A 21,391-nucleotide genomic window follows, 5' to 3' on the forward strand; every position below is an offset into this window, starting at 1 on the left:
AAGCCATCAGTTAGATCAGCATATGTCAAATATGAGATACACTGAAAAAGACTGTTGACTATTAAGGTACAGAAAGCAGCATTAAATCCAATATATGTCAATCCATGTTCAAGTTGATTCCTTTCTGCTTCTGGCAGTTGGTTATTTTTTCTGGCTATATTATCAAACATTACGTTTTCCTTAATAGTATCATCTAGTTTATGATTTTTCATCTTGAGCTTGAGGTACCTGCCCCGCTGTCTTTCTGCCACACTGGGCCTCATTGTAACCTTTGCTCCATTTGCCTATGTGCAGCTATCTTTATTGGATTCCATGCTTTTCTTCTCTCCTTTTTCCTTCTGGTTTGTTTTCTCACTTTGCAGGGGCACGTCCCTCAGTCACTTCCTTAAAATGTGCAGGACATAGCCTGTATGCATGTCTAGGTATATGAAGTGCTGGTATTCTTGCCCTGTATTTAATAGTTTGGTTGTGTACAAAATTTTAGACTAAAAAGATTTTTCCCTCAGAATACTGAAATCCTTATCCCTTTTATGGTCTAGTAACCTGCAATTCTTTTTCTTTTTTTCTACTAACCTGAATTTCTGATAAAAGGTTTGATATTAAGCTTGGTACTGGGGGGCTCATGCCTGTAATAATAGCTACTCAGGAGGTAGAGATCAGGAGGATTGAAGTTCAAGGCCAGCTCAGGCTAATAGTTCTCAAGACCCTATCTTGAAAATATAAAAAATATACAAAAAAGGTCTGACAGAAGGGCTTACATGGTAGAGTGCCTGCCTAGCAACCGCGAGGCCATGAGTTCAAACCCCAGTACCTCAGAAGAAAAAAAAATTGGGATTACTCTGATTCTACTTCTTCCCCTGTCACTGGGAACTTTTGTTCTTTGCCTAAAAAATTCCAATGATATCTAAGTATTTTTTTTTTTGGGCAGGAGGGTGTCACAGCTCCTCTAGAACCCTGCTCTTAACTCATCAGTTCATGGTGTTGGGTGTTTTGGTGATCTCTTTGAATCTGAAAACCTGGGTTCTTCCATTCAGGGAAATTTGATCTCTTACACTTTTATTTCATCTGCTTTTTCTATTTTCTCTTTTTTAGAACTATTGTTGATGGTCAGGCTTCCTAATTTCTTTTTCATCTCTAGTCTTTTCGCTTATAATTTTAGTCTTCCTTTCTCCTTTTTAACTTTCTGGGAGGTTCTCTCATTTTCCTTATAATTGTTTATTTTAATAACTATGCTTTTTTTACTTTTCAAAAGTATATACATTCTTGTTCTTCTCTTTTTTTTTTTTTGTTTTTTTGGTAGTACTGGGGTTTGAACTTGGCTTCAGGCTTGCTAAGTAGGCAGGTACTCTACTGCTTGAGTTACAGCCCTCTTGTTCTTTTTGTGTACCTTTGTGACATTCCCCCCCACCTCCCCGCTTTAGTGCTGAGGATTGAAGCCAGTGTTTTACACATTCTAGGCAAGCACTGAGCTAGCACCCCCCAAAAAAAACCCCCAAAACCAGTTACCACCTGTTCCTGATTTGTAGATAAAACACCTTTTTCTTTTTCCTCTCCTTTCTTTTTCCTCCTCCTCTTCCTCTTCCCCCTCCTCCCCCTTCTTCCTCTTCTTTTTCCTTCTCTTCCTCCTCCTCCTTCTCCTATTCTTTTTTGGAGACAAGGTCTTGCCATGTATCCCAGGCTGGCTTGGAACTCACAGTCCTCCTGGGTGCTGGAATTACAGGTGTGGACCAGTATGCCCTGTGTATATAAAAGCTTCTTGGATCTCTAGGAGAATACTAGTTTGAGGGCATTTTAAGTGTTTCCCCCCCTTTTCTTCCTTTTTATATGATGCTTGATTCAATTTACTTGGGATTTTTGTATTTATTGTTGAACCTGAGTTAGATCTGCTTCTTAGACTGTCATATGGTATCCTATAACATGAGTTGGGTTGTATATTTTTTCCTTTTCTAAAAGTATTGATGTATGGCTGGAATTATTCCTTGTTTTGAAATCTTTTTTAAAAAAATTATTGTTGTCCTGGGAATACATTGTGACATTTACCTGAAATCATCTTTCTTCTTCATGTTTCCACTTTTCCTTAAATGTGCAGTGTTCTTTGGTTGACTGCATTTAGAAATGAAGAAGAGCTGGGAATTGGAGACTAGCCTGGGCTATGTATTGCCACCCTATGCAAGAAAACCCACAGGGGATGAATATGGTCAGTGTATATTATATGCTTGTATAGATGTATCACAACAAATTCTCCCACATTGTACATTTAATATGTGCTGATAAAAATGTGGAGGCACAATCCTATAATTCCAGCATCTAGCACAATCAGTCTCCCAAGTAGTAGGATTACATTTGATAGCCACTGGCGCCCAGCTGGGGATCATGTTCTTAAATCATTGATATATTTTAATGATTCATTAAATAGATTTGTTAAGTAGATTCATTGCCATTTTTTCCTGTCACTTTTGGTTAGTTTGGCCTTTTATGGCTTCACTAGAGGGCAGCAGAGGACCAGCTTTAATTCTGACTTCCTTTCCAAAGCTGTAGAATCTGATGGTATCTAGTGCTTTGTGTATCTAACACATCTCAAAATGTTAGTTTGAGATTATTAAGAATTTAGTGAAGATTAGTGGGATGACGCATAAAGCATTATTGTGAGCATAGCCCATTGGACAGTGTTGGCATTCTTTCATGCATTGCATTTGTCATACTGTATTTATAGATGATTGTGAATTGCCATTTTGAAATTATTTTTGTTAAATAATAATTTAGCCATATTTAAGTCCCTAGAAATATTTTGCCTGCTTCAGGAAACTGAAATGTTCTTATGTTGAAATCTTGGAAGGAAAAGAATGATCTGAAGATTCTTTTTTATTCCATGTGTCCATGTTTCCCCTACCCTCATTGTTTTGGAAGCAAAGGATTTTGATAAGACTTGGAATGCAGTAGCTCTTCTAGACTGAGTTTTCTATTTGCAATGCAGAATAGCTGTTTTACTTGCATGTGGTATATGAAGAACAGTCGTTTTGTTAATGTGTGCTATGTATTTTAAAAAAGTTCTATAGCCTTATGTTTTAAAAAATCATATACAGAATTTTTAATTTCTTAAACTAAATTCAGTTTTTGCATATTTGATAGTAATTTGGTTCCCAAAAGGCATTAGTTTCTGTAAACTGGGTAAAGAAATCGAAAAACGAGTCATTAGTGCTGCCATCTCTTGTTTAAATTGTGAAATCTGATTTGAAGATTTTATAAGCAACCTATCTTCGTTTGGTGCATCTCTGGCCTGCAGCCCAGTTCTAATGTTGCTGCTGCTGATAGTTTTGCTGGCAGGTTGAACTTTCTTGGACTGATTTTATTTCAATAACATTTTAGAATTTAGGAAATTTGATTTTTAAAATTCTTTCATGTGATCAGAGCGCTATATTTAGTCTCTTCGTGAACTTTTTAGAATGGCATTTAAACTTTTATGTGTTATCTTAGCCTGACAAAATGTAAACTACTGGCTAGAGTTATAGAACACAATCTATCATTATAACAAAACAAATTGCTACTTAGATAATAAACTTAAAGCAACTGAACATTGAGACTGCTTTTTGATCTGGTCTTGGTAGGTGCCTGACGAATCTATATTCTATTTACTTGTGTAGCTCATTAGTATTAGCCACTTGTATTTAGTATTTAGCTGTTGAGACGGTGTATCAGAATTTCTCCTGGTACTTTTTGTAAGCATGAAGAAACACTAGTGTCATCCAAACTTTTCTGGGCTCTGTTTGCCCTGAAAAGAATGTTCATGTCTAAGGATGAATCACCACACAAAACTTCTGAGTTTTTCCTTGAGCTGATCTGATTTTATTTTTAACACTAGTAAATGGAAAAATTAAACCTTTGATGAACCTAGATAAAATTTTACTTACATTTTCCCAGTGTGTATGAAATAGTATTAAAAAAAAATCAAGCATCATTTTGCTGTGCATCTTCTACAAGTGTTTTTAATTATTTAACTTAAAAATACTTTAAAACAAGCAGTGGTGGACCTTTATGGTAAAATGTTTATGGTAAAATATGGTAAAAGTAAAATTATCTCAAGTCTTGTAGATCTTTCTCTTTCAGTAAAATATCTTTTGAAAATATTGTTTGAGTAGAAATTACATGAGAATATGAAAAAGATGTTGCTTACTTTAAAGAAAATTCCTAATTTCTGATAAGTTTTATATGGTTGCTGTTTTGATGACCTAACTCAGATCCACCAAATAAAAATTTTTGGATGTGGTCATATATTTTGATGTGTGGCAATAAAGTTTTGGGAGGAAAACCAATTTGTGCATATTTAAGAAAATGAAAATTGAAAACATGGTTTATGTCCTTAAATGGGTCAAAATCTAATTGCTGTTTTAAAATGAGAGAACAGAATGGAGAATAAACAACATGACATATACTCTTTTTCTTTTTTTTTTTTTATTCATATGTGCATACAAGGCTTGGATCATTTCTCCCCCCTGCCCCCACCCCCTCCCTTATCACCCCTCCGCCCCCCTCCCTCTCCCTCCCACCCCCTCAATATCCAGCAGAAACTATTTTGCCCTTATTTCTAATTTTGTAGAGAGAGTATAAGCCATAATAGGAAGGAACAAGGGTTTTTGCTGGTTGAGATAAGGATAGCTATACAGGGAGTTGACTCACATTAATTTCCTGTGTGTGTGTGTTGCCTTCTAGGTTAATTCTTTTTGATCTCACCTTTTCTCTACTTCCTAGTCCCCTTTTCCTATTGGCCTCGGTTGCTTTTAAGGTATCTGCTTTAGTTTCTCTGCGTTAAGGGCAACAAATGCTAGCTAATTATTTAGGTGTCTTACCTATCCTTACCCCTCCTTTGTGTGCAAAAGCTTTTATCATGTGCTCAAAGTCCAATCCCATTGTTGTGTTTGCCCTTGATCTAATGTCCACATATGAGGGAGAACATACGCTTTTTGGTCTTTCCTGGTGCTGGGGACCGAACTCAGGGCCTTACACTTGCCAGGCAAGCGCTCTTCCACTGAGCTAAATCCCCAACCCCGTCCAATTCCATCCATTTACCAGCGAATGATAACATTTCGTTCTTCTTCATGGCTGCATAAAATTCCATTGTGTACATATACTCTTAAGAATGTGAGAATTCTTAGGAGGAGGAGGATTAGTGAAGGGGGAGCAACATGGGTAAGAGGAGCAACATGAACAAGGAAATCTTGAGGTGGAAACAATCTGAGAGGGAGGACTGACCTGACTGGTAATGGATATAAATCCAGAACCTCTGTAAGTTCTGGCCTGTGGGTATTGAGAAAAAATTATTACGCTAGTAGCTGCTTAAACCCTTTATTAATGTTTTGAAGCATGTCAGATTTTTAGTGATTGCTGAGCCAGGAGTCTCATTTATATTTTGACTGCTTTATCAACTCCTACTTCTTGAATTATTCCTAGGACATTGCAAGATGGGAAATCCTTTATCTCAGTCTGACTAAGTTGGTTAGCCCAGGGCTGACTAAAAAAGACCTTAAAAAAGCTACTTTTAAGCCAGGAATGGGTGGTTCAAGCCTGTAATCCTAGGTAGTTGGGAGGCAGAGGTCCAGAGGATGTCAGCCTGGGCAAAAAGTTCTTGAGACCCCATCTCAACCAGTAACGGCCTTGTGGCAGGCACCTGTCATCTCAGCACGGATAGGAGGATCGTGGTCCAGGCCTGCCCTGGCATAAAGCGAGACCTTACTTCAGAAATGACCAACATGACGGTTCCAGTGGCTTATCTCTGTAATCCTAGCTACTCAGGAGGCAGAGATGAGGATTGTGGTTCAAAGCTGGCCAGGGCAAATAGTTCACCAGACCCTATCTCAAAAATACTCAACCCAAAAAGGGCTGGTAGAGTGGCTCAAGTGGTAGAGTGCCTGCCTAGCAAGTACAATGCCTTGAGTTAAACTCCAGAACTGCCCCTCTCCCAGAAAAAGAAGTTGTTTTTCAAATTGATAGAGTATGGTAAGAGAGTTTTTCCCATAGTGATACAGACGGCAGGGTTCGAACACTTTGAGGCATAATTGTGACAGTGGAAGAGGAAGTACTTCTACTTCCAATACTGGAGGAAGAAAAGAAAGGCGGTGATGTCCCAGAAAGTTCAGTTATCCCTAGAAGGAGGCAGAGGGACACAACCTATGGCAGTTTACCTCCCACTTACCACCAACCCTTTATTTCCCATTTTCAGTTATAATTCAAAGACTACTAGATGAATCTTTTTTTGGGACGAAGTGAATGCTTTGACCGAACGTAGATTATTACATTAGCATTCTTTCAATTAGTCTATCCAATAGTGAGTTTCAGAAGTTATATAAGATGTGAAAATTAGAAGACTGACTGGAATTAACTTGTGATCATACTTAGTTTTCTTTTTCATTTTTTTACTACTCTCTTTTTTTGTTCTAGTTAGGATCAAAATAAGAATATTTCTATTGCTAAAAGGAAAAACCCATTGAATATAACTTTTGGATAGATTCTTGAGTGAAAGCTCCCTGTTTTCTCATGTTTTGAAAAAGTTTTAATTTTTCTTATTTTGACACCTGCTATCTGGCTTTCCTATCTTACTTTGCAATTTGAATGTTAAGTATGGGTAGAGGTTGTTTAATCCTGCTGAGTTTTTGGTTAATATGTATTCTCATTCAGTAAATCTGGTATGGGGCCCAAGATACTGCATTTTAACAAGCTCCCAGGTGATACTAAGGGACCACACTTAAGTAGCTAGAATCCACTTCATTTTCTCAGATTATAGATGACCATAGCAAAACTGGAGAGACAAAGTGGTTTGTTCAAGGCCCTATAACTAGTCAGTAAAGGTGGACTTTTAATTTTTAATGTGGTGAAAGTCATATTTATCAGCATAAGGAAATGTTTAAAAACCAAGAAACGCCTCTTCTCCTAATTAAATGGCAACTCGTTTGTTAAACCAACTTTATTCAAATTGAATCTTTAAGATATTTTCAAAGCGTTTTCTCTTACCACTTTTTGAGGAGTTGAAGAACAAAAATGAATACACTGATTTGAGTATATCTATATCCAATTGTTTTAGAGGTCTTTCATTTTGGATTTTAGGTGACCAGTAAGAAAGAATTTTAGCAAACTTAGAAGATACTAAAATACCTATATTATATTAAAATGTAGTGTTCTCTCTCTTTCTTTCTCTCTCTCTCTCTCTCTCCCTCTCTCTCCCTCTCCCTCCCTTCCTTTCCCCCCTTCTTTACCTCCCTTTTTCCTCCCCCATCTCTTCTGAGACAGGGTCTTACTGTGTAGCCCAGGCTAGCCTTGGACTTACAATCCTCCTGCCTCAGTCTCCCAAGTGATTATAAGCATAGTTTTTGATGTAGCTGGTTTTTTTGGGGGAGGGGGGTTTAAAATGTGTCTTGTCATGTAGCCTAGGCTGGCCTTGAGTTTGCTGTGTAGCTCAGGTTGACTTAAACCTCAAGATCCTCCTACCTGGGTCTCCTGACTGCTGGGATTACAGGTCTGTACTACCACACCTGGGTAGATGCTTCTTGTTATGGTATTATAAGTCATACTTCTGTCTGTGTGTAAAGTGAAGAATATATTCTTCATTATTAGATAATTAAGTACGGGAGGAAGCAATATAACTAGATGGATTTTTGTCTTTGGTAGTCCCTATATGAATACTTTTTGCATGTTGCTGGTAGCAATTAAATTCAGTGTGATTTGGCAGTTCATTTCACTAGTTGAAAGGTATGCTTTGAAATTTTACTTGTACTTCAGACTATTAATTAGTTGAGTTTATAAAATTACAGATGGGGGCTTTATCAGTTCTTATTGTTAAGGTAATATGTGTTTGGAGGCTAGATGAGGGAAATATAAACCCATGTAGATTTAATTATTATGCCATTGTTGAAATTTATACTTACTGATAGAAAAATGAGTTAAGTAATTGCACTATTAGTTGGCCTTTGGCTATATGTTTATAAGTTTGTGGCCTTGTTTGGTAACCTTTACAGGGAGTTACTTATAATTTATTTCTCTGCATTTCATAATTTCTTTGTTCACTCATCTCTTTCTCCTCTGTGTTCAGAAGGGATGACCTCTTCTTTCCTTTTTATAGGTTCTTAAAATAATCCTTTCTGTTTTAAGCCAGGCACCAGTGGCTCATGCCTGCTATCCTAGCTACTTGGGAGGCAGAGGTCAAGAGAATGGAGGTTTGAGGCCAACCTGGGGAAAAATCAAGATATTATCTCAAAAATACCAACCCTGAGTTCAAATCCCAGTACTGCCAAAAAACAAAACAAAACAATCAGAAAACCCCCCAAAAACTAATCCTTTGTTTTTTATCTAGGGTTTTAGTTTGTCAATAACGCCAGCTCTTCTTTTGGATTGTGAAATGTATATTATTTTGTTAGTGTTTGTTGCATTTCACCTATAAACCAGCCCAATTACAAAGTAAAGCTGAAGCTCTTTAACTAGATTTTAAGGCTCCTAATTGCTCACTTTATGCTTTTTTTCCAACATGATGTGATTATTTGTTGTACAGAGCAGATGTATAATTTGTGGAAAGCTTTGATAGAGTAATTTGAAAAGGACCCATTGTTTGAAGTATGTGAGGTACCATGGAAGTGAGTTTTGAATAGAAGTTTGAAGGCATATATTTTGAGACAGGATGGTGTACTACCTAGGCTTAGAATCAGGCATGTACAAATATCTGAGCAGTGGAAGATGACAAAACAAGAAGGGAATAGGATGTTGCAATTCTGAAGTTAAAGTATATAGTTAGGAGTTTTGGACCCATAATCATTTCATAAAATTTGATGAAAATTTTTTTGTTCCAGTTTGCCTGCCTGTTTCTTTAGAGATCTATCTAGCAAATATTCCAGACTCTGGAATTACTGGCTCTGGAACTAGAATTTTTCCCTCCAAAGCCCAAAACAATAGCAGTCTTGCCAGTGATAGTATATATAAGCAAATTAGATTGTTTTCTAATTGTTACTGGTTTGGAACAGATTTGCTCTTTATCTTATTATGCACTTGATTACTATATTATGTCATTAATTCTGTGGAATAGGAAGGAGGAGTCTAGAAACTGATACTGGGTTCTTTGCTGTGCCAGTCTGTTGATAGTGTTAATTTTTTATGTTGATGGGAAGCTTTACATAAGATTCTTAAATTTTGCTCATTAAAGGGAGCTTTCCTCTTCTTTTTTTTTTTTTTTAAATCTTTTTGGTGGTACTTGGGTTTGAACTCAGAGTTTCACACTTGCTAGACAGGTATTCTACTGCTTGTGCCATTCCACAAGTCCTTTTTAGTTTCTTTGGAGATAGGGACTGGAATTGCAGTCCTGCCAGTCTCAGCTGCCCTGGTAGCTTAGGATGATAGGAGCATGCCACTGTGTTGTTTTTGTTTCAGATGGCATCTTCCTAACTTTTTGCCCAGTCTGGCCTTGAATCCTGATCTTCCTGATCTCAGCCTTCCAAATAGCTAGGATTATAGGTGTGACCTACTTGTGCCCACCTGAAGGGGGCTTTCTTGAAAGAGAAGCTTCTCCAATTTTGAAAATGATTACTGGGCTCAAGCAGTAGAGTGCTTGCTTAGCAAGCGTAAAGCCCCAAGTTCAAACCCCAGAACAACAACAACGAAAAATTTACTATGTGTTGGTAGAAATAAGCAAACACGACAGTTTGAGAAGTCTTGGGGATTTTGCTGTTCTTTATTATAGACACCTCTAGCTCTTCAAGATTTATTTATGATGAATTTACTAAAAACTGTAATCTTTTGTTTGATGACGTTTCCATAGACAGAGTTTACTAAGTACTATTTATTAAGTTTAAATAAAACTTGATTAACAGAAACAGTAGAAAATTTGTAGTATAACCGACATATAAAAATAAAGATGTTGCTGGGCATGGTGGTATACTTTCATAATACTAGCACTTGACAGGCTGAGACAGGAGGATGAATTTGAGGTCAGCTTGGGCTAAATATTGAGACCCTGTTTCTAAAAACAGAGAAATAAAAGATGGCTATACTCAAGTAAAAGACATTTAAATGTTGGCAAATTGTCTCAGTCTTCATTGGCTTGTCACTGGCCTGCCATTTCATATACAATTTCCGTTCTAAGATAAAAGATAAAAGATTGGTTTTATCTTGACAATTAAATTGGTGAGGAAGTGAATGAGCTTTGCAATTTAAAATTAAATAATACATTCTATCTCTTTAATTACTGTGTGCATGTAAGTGATCACATAATAGAATTAAGCTGTGGGCTTAAAGTGACTTTAAGACCATAAAGCCTGATCACATCTGCTTCATGACTTTAAATTGATGTGATATGAGGATGAAAGAAGAGCTAATTCGTTTGAATAGGCTTGCTGTGCTTAAAGAATCAATAAATCAAAATTAAAATGCACCTGTAGGCTGTAGGGTTTGAATCTTTTATAATGCTGAATGAAAATTTTGATGGTTTTTGATAAATAGAACATGTTAGAACTGTATCTCCACTAGTGGTTGTTAACTTTAGTGATAAAAATGGTAAGGTGGTTGAATTCAACTTTGAGGTATTGTTTGAACTTTTTAAAATGTTACAGTGTACCCCCAGTACAATAGTATGATAGTAAAAAGGGAATGAATGAATGAATGAATGAATAAATAAATAAATAAGCGAGCCACAAAAATGGCAAGAAGGCAGGAATTTTATAAAGGCTTTTTTTTCAAGTGACTGTGGTTCATTTTTTTTCATATTCATACCTTGAAAGACGTATGCCTCTTTTCGCAGCCCTCAACTCTGCTGCCCAAAGGATTCCTACCTTGACTCAGGAAGCCACTGTCACAAATAACTACATATATATATTCTTAGAATTCTATGACTTCGATATACATGTTGTGTGTGTGTGTGTGTTTGTATAAGTTATAGGTAGAAAAGTGTTAGTAATTTTTCAGAATCAAACAGACAAACCTTCAAATCCACTGTTTTGCTACTAACTAGTTGGGTGGCTTTAGGCAAATTTAAGCTTCCTAAGCTTCAGTGCTTACATGTGGAAAATGATTTAATGATATAACTTATTTAAGTATGGGAGTTAAATAAGTATTTTCCTTAAAGCTTGACACATAGAAGGTATTAAATACATTTTAGTTTTTTCTCTTAATATGCCAATGACCAGTGTAGGTTATTTTTTAATAAACATGATTATTTAAAGGAGGAAGGCATCAATTGAGGTGACAGAAAATAAAATAAAACAAGAGTAAGATACCACTAATTGTCTTTTTAAAAAATTTTATTTACTTATTTTTATTCATATGTGCATACAATGTTTGGGTCATTTCTCCCCACTTCTCTCACCCCCCTCCCTTATCCCCCACCCCCGCTCCCTCCCTCTCCCCCCACCCCCTTGCTACCTGGCAGAAACTATTTTGCCTTTATCTCTAATTTTGGTGAAGAGAGAGTATAAGCAATAATAGGAAGGACCAAGGGTTTTTGCTAGTTGAGATAAGGATAGCTATACAGGGAGTTGACTCGCATTGATTTCCTGTGCATGTGTGTTACCTTCTAGGTTAATTCTTTTTGATCTAACCTTTTCTCTAGTTCCTGGTCCCCTTCTCCTGTTGTCCTCAGTTGCTTTAAAGTATCTGCTTTAGTTTCTCTCTGTTGAGGGCAACAAATGCCATCAAGTTTTTTTAGGAGTCTTACCTATCCTCATATCTCCCTTGTGTGCACTTGCTTTTATCTTGTGATCAAAGTTCAAACCCCTTGTTGTGTTTGCCCTTGATCTAATGTCCGCATATGAGGGAGAACATACGATTTTTGGTCTTTTGGGCCAGGCTAACCTCACTCAGAATGATGTTCTCCAATTCCATCCATTTACCAGAGAATGATAACATTTCGTTCTTCTTCATGGCTGCATAAAATTCCATTGTGTATAGATACCACATTTTCTTGATCCATTCGTCAGTAGTGGGGCATCTTGGCTGTTTCCATAACTTGGCTACTGTGACTAGTGCTGCAATAAACATGGGTGTGCAGGTGCCTCTGGAGTAACCTGTGTCACAGTCTTTTGGGTATATCCCCAAGAGTGGTATTGCTGGATGAAATGGTAGATCAATGTTTAGCTTTTTAAGTAGCCTCCAAATTTTTTTCCAGAGTGGTTGTACTAGTTTACATTCCCACCAACAGTGTAAGAGGGTTCCTTTTTCCCCACATCCTCACCAACACCTGTTGTTGGTGGTGTTGCTAATGATGCCTATTCTGACAGGGGTGAGGTGGAATCTTAGTGTGGTTTTAATTTGCATTTCCTTTATTGCTAGCGATGGTCAGCATTTTTTCATGTGTTTTCTGGCCATTTGAATTTTTCTTTTGAGAAAGTTCTGTTTAGTTCACTTGCCCATTTCTTTATTGGTTCACTAGTTTTGGGAGAATTTAGTTTTTTAAGTTCCCTGTATATTCTGGTTATCAGTCTTTTGTCTGATGTGTAGCTGGCAAATATATTCTCCCACTCTGTGGGTGTTCTCTTCAGTTTAGAGACCATTTCTTTTGATGAACAGAAGCTTTTTAGTTTTATGAGGTCCCATTTATCTATGCTATCTCTTAGTTGCTGTGCCTTGGGATAGATCTATTTTGGTCTTGTCTGTTTGGTGTTCTGGAGGCCTCTTGCATCTGTATGGGAATAGATTTCTCTAGATTTGGGAAATTTTCTGTTATTATTTTGTTGAATATACTATGCATTCCCTTTACTTGCACCTCTTCTCCTTCTTCAATGCCCATGATTCTCAGGTTTAGTCTTTTGACAGAGTTGGTAAGTTGTTGCATTTTCTTTTCACAGGTCTTGAGTTGTTTAAGTAATAGTTCTTCGCTTTTTCCTTTAATTACCATTTCATCTTCGAGTTGTGAATTTCTGTCTTCTGTTTGTTCTGTTCTGCTGGATTGGCCTTCCATTTTGTTTTGCCATTCTGTTTCGTTCTTTTTTCTGAGGTTTTTCCATGTCCTGAGTTGTTTCCTCTTTAATGTTATCTATTTTTTTCCTGAGTTCATTTATCTCTTTATTAATCGTGTTCTTTGTTTCACTTTGGTGTTCATGCAGTGCTTTTATGGTTTCTTTTATTTCTTCTTGTACTTTTTCAAATTCTCTATTTTTGTTGTCTTGTAATTTCTTGAGTGTCTCCTGTACATTTTGGTTGACCATATCCAGTAACATCTCTATAAAATTCTCATTGATTACCTGTAGTATTTCTTCTTTTAGATTATTCTTGTGGGCTTCATTGGGTTCTTTGGCATAGTTTATCTTCATTTTGTTTGAGTCTCGATCTGAGTATCTGTTTTCTTCATTTCCCTCTGGCTCCTGTGCTAATTTTTTGCTGTGGCGAAACTCGTTTCCCTGTTTTTCTGTCTCCCTGTCATTGCCCTTGGTGGTGGTATTGTCCCTGTACTTTGTGCAGTTAAGTATTTTCTAGCTTGTAATAATAACAATGGTGATACTTAGAATGGAAGGGTGAGAGCAGATGGAAAGCAAAGAAGTTAAAGGAAAAGGGCAAAACAAATAAGTAGAATAAAACAAAGCAAAGAAACAAAAAAAAGTTTCAAAGATATAAACAGGGAGAGATAGTGCACTAATCAATAGTTAGCTGAACAGGCCTTAGAGACAGTGAGAGGATTGAAAAAAAAATGAAAAAAATAAAGTAAAGTAAAATTAAAAAAAAATCTCCAAGTTCAAATACAATGAAGTTTCCATCTTAATAATTTTGGTGTTCGTCCCTTAGCCTCCAGTCCTGGAGATGGTGTCTCAGAAGTAGTTCTGTTGCTGTCTCATCAAAGGGGAAAAAACCAGACCAAACCAAACAACACAATACAAAACAAAAAAAACACCACAAAGTGTCCCAAGTTCAAATGCAGTACAGTTTCAGTAAGTTTTTCAGCATGCAGGTGTAGTTCGGTTGTTGTCTCATCAAAGGAAGAAAGAAAAAAAAGTCTGGAGACAGGTCTGTGAATGGCTAGCTGAGGCTGTGGCTTGCCTGCCGGCTGCTATCAGCCTGCTGCTGCTGGAGGCTTTATTTATGCAGATCTCAGGAGTGAGCTTAACACTCACCTAGGCCCCCACCCCCCACAGGCTTTGTTTACTTAGAGTTCTCCTGGGGATGACCGCCACTGATACAAGCTTTCCCTTTTCCAAGCACACTAGGGGAGATGACACTGCACCACTTTCTCTGGCCGTGTGTTTATTTACAGTTCACGTGGGAAGTGGGTCTTCCCCCCTCTCCTGTGGAGTTTTCCTCCCACTGCCCCTTTTACAAGCTTTCCCTCTCCTGGTTTCTGGGCACCACTCCTGTCTTCTCCAGCCCGGCTTGTTGTGAGGGATTTCCCCTCCCCTCCTCTTCCGTGCTCAAGGTGCCCCGCCCTCTTTGCTATGTGTCTTTTTTGTTATGGCTTAATATTCAGTTTTTTTTTTCTTTTTTTCCCTGGGTGGGGGTCGGTCTCTCTAGGGGGATATGCTGAGCTGGCCCAGGATTTTCTGTGGGAGTACTGTGTGCCGCTTAGCTCACCTTGTGGTTCTCTTCTTCCCAAGCTGTATGGGCGCTGGCGTCTCGCGGTGCTGAGGGAGCCCTCCTTTTTCTCCGTTTAACATGAAGTGGAGATGCTCTGCACAGGCTGGAGGTGTGGAGGAGTCAAAGTTTTGCCTCTTCTTGGTGGTTTTTTCCTGTAAGGTGTGTCTCCAGCGTCTCTAAGATTTTACTTTAGGAGGCACGCTTTCTGCTTCCTCCCTCTAGCCGCCATCTTGGAATCTCACTAGTTGTCTTTACAAAATTTTTATTACGAGGCAAAGGTCTGCTTATAAAAGCAATGATCAGTGCTTTACATAATATTCTTTAAGAAAAAGAACCTAATTTATCCCCAAAACAAATGTATATAATAGAGTGATTGAGTTTACTCTGTATACTTAAGTCCCCCAATTTTTTTTTTATATTCCTTGGAAAACTTTATAACTGTTGTCTGCTGACACTTTATAACAATGTATTTTATTTATTTATTTATTTTTTAAATTATTTATATGTGCATACAAGGCTTGGGTCATTTCTTCCCCCTGCCCCCACCTCCTCCCTTACCACCCACTCCATCCCCTCCCTCTCCTTCCCACCCCCTCAATACTCAGCAGAAACTATTTTGCCCTTATCTCTAATTTTGTTGTAGAGAGAGTATAAGCAATAATAGGAAGGAACAGGGTTTTTACTGGTTGAGATAAGGATAGCTATACAGGGAGTTGACTCACATTAATTTCCTGTGCGTGGGTGTTACCTTCTAGGTTAATTCTTTTTGATCTAACCTTTTCTCTAGTTCCTGGTCCCCTTTTCCTATTGGCCTCAGTTGCTTTTAAGGTATCTGCTTTAGTTTCTCTGCATTAAGGGCAACAAATGCTAGCTAGCTTTTTAGGTGTCTTACCTATCCTCACCCCTCCCTTGTGTGCTCTCACTTTTATCATGTGCTCAAAGTCCAATCCCATTGTTGTGTTTGCTCTTGATCTAATGTCCACATATGAGGGAGAACATATGATTTTTGGTTAAGTCCCAAAATTAAATTGGCCCATTTTAGAGGAAGAAAGTTGGGACTCCAAAATCCATCAGGCTCTTGCCCTTTCTTTAGGAAGACTGACTTGTTCTTTTCTCTGAAGAGGGCCCCTCTCTTGATGGTTTCTTGTAATCTTCCCTTCCTTCAAAGAGATTCTTCTTCAGTGGGTAATGAGAGTCCCTCAATGAACACTTACAGAGCCATGCTCATTTACTGCCTTGTTGTAATAATAGTATATGATTTGTTTGCTTAGATGGTGGCTTAAAGAGCAGTATTGTGTTATGATTAAGCTCATGGGCTCTACAACCACCATGTCAGTTTAAACCTGATACCCTTGTCATTTTTTAGCTGGTTTGCTATGACAAGTTACTTCTGCTCCCTTCTTCATCTACAATTGGGAAAAGTAAGTTTCTACTTCATAGACTTGCTTTGAGGAGTAAATGAATTAATATGTGACACATATGTGCTCCTAATAAATATTAGGTTCTCTTATTTCATTATTTTCCTCCTTTGTAGACATATCCCTTGCTTGATGTCTAGCACATAATTGTCACTCAATAAATGTGCTTAAAAGGATGAAAAAATGATCAGGTGGTGGTATTTTTCTCTCTCTTTCTACTCTTTAAATTGCTTAATGTAGAAATAAAGACCTTAATATGATTTTTTTGACTTCTAGGACTTTAGAGTAAAGCTTTACTTCTTCAAATATTTATTCCTTTTAAGGAATTCAAATGTTATTTGTGTCAGATAAACAGAAAATAAATAGGCATTAGTTTGAAATTAAAGCCCACATGTGTGATTATATATTTTCATGATTGAATCTTGTTCCTTCTGTGGAAATGTTGCAAATGATGATGTTTTAAATTATCCAAAGTGCTTTTCTTAGGTTCCTTAACTTTAAGTTGTATTTCTATGGAATTATGGTTTTGCCTATAAATTTTATTTAATTTCTAAGGTGGCAAAATTCTTGTGTGTATCTGCCATAAAAAATAACACTGTTTCTCAACCTGCACGAGCTTGTCCTAGAAACCTAACTGGGAGCGCTGGGAGATTGAGAAAGGACAAAAGACAAACATGCAGAAAGTTGGGATCATGTGGGCTGGGTGCTCTGGTGGAGACACATGACAGCCTCCACCACCTTCAGCAAGTTTATTATATACAGCGGCAAACAAGGAAGTGGGATAGCGAAGTCAGCAGAGCAACAGTTCTCAGAGCTGCGTGACTTTGTGGTTATCTGAAACAGGGGGAACCTGCCATCTCTACTTTCTGCATGTACTGTTCCTTTCTGAAGGTCATTGTGTAAACAACCTTGATCTTACACAAGGCAGCTGTGCTGCATTTTGCTCTTGCTCAGTTCTGCAGCTGGGGGCTGTGCTGATCCCAGCCTGCGGATTACTTGACATGGCTGTGCTCATGTCAAGTTCTCATAGGCTTCTCATACTCCACTCTTCACAACTATGTACTGTTGTAACACTGGTAATTGAACACATAGTTCAGTTGCAGTGTAAATGTGTAAAAATTTTATTTTGAGTAGTTTAAATACTTGGGTAATACTGATTTGATTTTGAGATAAGGTGGAGATAGAGACTTCTTCCGGAGATTGTGAAGTAGATTCTGTGACACTGATTATTGTGTATACAGGGATTGAAAAACTTATTGCACTTAGTTTTCTTTGATACAGATGTGTTGCTATCTTTGATCAGAGTTAAAAGTTCATGAATGGAACTAAGTAAAGGAGATAAGGAGGAAGTTTTTCTTTTAAGAAATAATGGTGAAATATACTTAAATTTCCTTCCTTTTCCTTTCCTTCTCCCCCTCCCTTTTTCCCCCTCGCCCTCTCCCACAAGTTTTTTCTTCTCTCCTTTCCTTTGTTGCTATTGGCACTAGGGTTTTAGCTCAGGGCTTTGCACTTGCTAGGCAGGTGCTCTTACCACTTGACAATGTACCCGGTGTTTAAAATTCATTTTTCTTAAGAGTTGAAAGCAATAATAAAAAAAGTGGGTTAAAGTGGACATGGTCTACTTTGCAAAGGAGATATCAAAGATAGAATTTACTGGACAGTGAGGTTGTGAGAGATGCACAGGCCTAGTGAGAGATGCACAGGCCAAGTGTGTGTAAGTCCCATGAGGAAGTGCGAAAGCTGGAGTTTGGTAAGTCAGCTGTTCTTCTTTTTAGAGCAAGGTATGACAGGCGTTGGTGGGTCTGGCCAACTGTTCTTATATGTCAGAAAGGTTTATAAACTGTGTTTTGGAAAGTGGCTTTGCACTCTGATTTTTCTTTATAAGAAAAAATTTTATCACACATGAATGTATTTCTATATATCTCCATGACTTTCAGAATTAGGCAGACAGTCTACCACTGAGGTACATCTTCAGCTCAACCTTGAGAATTATATTTCAGGGATGTACGTGTGTGTGTGTGTGTGTGTGTGTGTGTGTGTATGTGTGTGTATGTGTGAGTTTTATTGGGAATAGAAATGAGAGGAAATGTAGCAGAGCTTTGGAGGTAGTTCTTTGTGAGAGAAAAAGATGCATAGGGAAAGTTAACTCTGGGATTAGCACTATACTTGTCTCTGTTGAAGGATGAAAAGTAGATGTCATGTCTTTTGGCATGAAGTTATATTATATATAAATAGCTAGTATTATGTAACCCTTGGTATTGAGGATATGTTGGGGACATAGCAATGAGGTTACATCATAGGCACATTTAACTTACTTGCACTCAGCTGTGTAGAGTGGGCAAAAAATGGGGGTGGGGAAAACCACCACACTTGTTAGCATTCTTGACTATAAACAGTGGAAACCAACTTTGGCTAATTAATGCAACAGCATATATTGGAAAGTTCTTGGGAGAACCACTCTTGGCAAATAGCTAGGAATCAAAGGTACCCAGCAGCCGAGGACCAGAGCCAAGATGAGGGCACAGGAACACTTTGAGTGGGAAGCCATCATTGGCACTTGCTGACACTGTTTCAGCTGTGGGTATGAATAACTTTTCAACTATTCCTGTTCCAATGTCACTCAAGTTAGAAGTATTGGGAAAGGAACATGTGATTGACCATGATCCAGAGCCTATTTACAACTTTTTAGGGGCAGGGACATGAATAGTGAAAAGCTGCTCTTTGGTTTCTGTTGTGAAAATGAAATTACCCATACACCCAACTGAACTCATGGTCTCTGTCATTTTTTCTAAATAAAATAAAGCAGTTACTTTTTCTTCCTTTAATGCTTCATGGCTCAGTAAATAAATGTACCCAGTTCCTTAAGCTAGAAGCTTAGAAGTCATCTTGACCTTCCCAATTCTCTCAGTCACATTTCTAGCAAATAGTGTATTAGGGTATTCCTTAAATACCCTAATTTATCCCCTTGTCTGTGTCTTATTCTTTCAGTAGTTTTAGCACTCTTGATTTCTCACTCGGTCTACCAGAGAAATCTCATAACTTCTCTAGTCTACACATTTACTCTGTCTTGTTGGGGCTGACATTATATGGGGTCAAGTTTTATTTATTTATTTATTTATTTCATTTATTCATATGTGCATACATTGTGCCATTCCTTCCCCACCCTGCCCACTCCTGCCCCCTTCCTCCTCCCTCTCCCCCTACTGTCCTTGCTTCCAAGCAGAACGTGTTCTGCCCTCTTCTCCAATTTTGTTGAAGAGAAGACATAAACAATAATAAGAAAGACATAGTTTTTTTTTTTTCAGTTTTCTTTTATTATTCATATGTGCATACAAGGCTTGGTTCATATCTCCCCCCTGCCCCCACCCCCTCCCTTACCACCCACAGACATAGTGTTTTTGCTAGTTGAGATAACAGAGCGATAATCGCAGCTATACAGAGTGATTCCTAGCATTGTTTCCATGCACAAGTATGTTACAATCTGAGTTGATTCATCTCTACCAGACCTCTTCACTACTTCTCGGTCACCTTCCCATAGTGACCTCTGTCGTTTTAAGGTTACTGTATTAGCTCCTCTGCAGTGGGCATGTAAAACACTTTCAAGTTTTGGGTTTCCTACCTTTACCCTATTCCTCCTGTATGTGAACTCCCCTTGGGGGGTGGGGGTCAAGTTTTAAATGCAGATCAGTTTGTATCATTAGTTTGATGAAAACCTTTCATAGTCTGCAATTATTTATCCTGTTTTTCATTTCTAGTCCATTGTCTTATAATGTGTTGGGGGTCCTGGGATTCTGTAAACTGCATTTCCCTATTGTCATGTTAGCATGGTTCCTGGTGGGTTTCATTATTTGGGGGCACTGGTAGAAATTTTGAAGGTGGGAGAGGTGAATTCTCATTTCCGGTTTCTGAAAGGTCACTGTGAGCAGCACAGGATAGCTATCATTCCTTTCTCTTCTTTTGACAGCCTTTGCCACCAGTCTTCTTTCTCCTTCTCAGAGGCACCAGCTCCTGGGCAAGAATTCTAGATAGATGGAGTGCTATGTCCATCACTTCCTTACCTACTGGGTAGTGTTCCTCTAGTGGTTTGAGCATCCTCTGTTTTGTGCCTGTTTCATAGAGACTCAAAGACGAGCTTCAGGCTCCTCTCAGAGGTCTAGGAACCAGCCATATGTGCTACCTCTTCAGATATTTGAGCACATAGCAACAATGGACCTTTTTCCCACTTCCATGGACTCCCCCTTCATGCCTTTCTTCTAAGTTCCCAGTTTCTGATAACAGGCTTCTTGCATATGTTCCCTAGTCTTGCAGGTGGTAGCGCTTCCTATAATGATTAATTTCTTGGTTACTTCAGTCTTCTTGTTTTACCCTTTTCAGCTTTTCAGTACCTAGGTAACCAGTTCTCCCATTTCCTAGGATGAAGTAAAAGAAAAAAAGTTCCATAATTGCTATGTCCTGAGTACTTCTCTAATCTTACACCATGCCATTTCCTGCTTTCTCCTTATGCTTTAGTATTTTGAAAATTTTAGTTGTCTTATCTCAACGACATTGCTCTTGTTAGTCTGGTCCACCATTTTCTTTTAAAATATATATGACCTCATACATAATGAAGGTTAGAGGCAGTACTAAGTTGTAGTAATAAACTGTTGTCCAGGTTTTAATACAAGCTTTGCTATTTTGTCAGCTTTATGAACTAGAACAAATTGCTTGTGTGTCCTTCAGTTTCTTTTTCTGGAAAATAGGGATAATAATTTGACCTACCTGGTAAGATTGTTAAAAGAAGTACATGGTGGTACACACCTGTGAAATGGGGATTGTGAATTTGATGCTAGCCTAGGCTACATAGAAAGACCGTTTCAAAAAAAAAAAAAGATTGTTGTAAGGATGAAATGATTTAGTAAATATAAAGGGCATCGAACTGCTCAGCATACACTAATTGTTCCGTAAACATAACCCGTTGTCCTCAGCTCCATGTGAATTCCTCTGATGTCTTCCCTGATCCCCACAATTTGACAAGTTTGATCTTTGTGTTTGCCCCTGTAGCACCTAATGCTTCACCTTTCTAGTACTTACTGTGCTTGGGTTTATTTGTTTAGTGTCTTTTTTTTTTCACAAAAGGTATAAATTGTATAATGTTGCAAAAAGATTCTATGCCATTCACTTATATCTCCAGTACATAGCACTGTACCTGGTTTCTGTTGGCTCTTTCATAAAATTTTTAAGTCAATTGATATCTTCTTTTTTGGTGGTACTGGTGTTTGAACTCAGGGTCTCATGCTTGCTAGGTAGGTGTTCTACCACTTCAGCCACTCTTCCAGCCCAAGTTATTTTCTTAAGAGGAAAAGCATATTGAGTTTGGTAGGGGTTAGCGAAATGGGTAAGAATGGTGGTGAAATTAGTCAATTTAAATACTCAGCTTTTCTGTTTCATCCACCAAAAAGTTTTTATCT

At 38.0% G+C, this 21,391-nt stretch overlaps 1 protein-coding gene across 3 annotated transcripts in view; it reads left to right on the forward strand.

The window, feature by feature from the left end:
- Rngtt (RNA guanylyltransferase and 5'-phosphatase) overlaps positions 1 to 21,391 on the forward strand; it is a 315,951-nt gene that overhangs the window by 52,228 nt on the left and 242,332 nt on the right. The window lies entirely within an intron of this gene.

This window comes from Castor canadensis, chromosome 1 (genome assembly GCF_047511655.1).
Source record: "Castor canadensis chromosome 1, mCasCan1.hap1v2, whole genome shotgun sequence".
In the NCBI taxonomy this organism is placed as follows: Eukaryota; Metazoa; Chordata; class Mammalia; order Rodentia; family Castoridae; genus Castor; species Castor canadensis.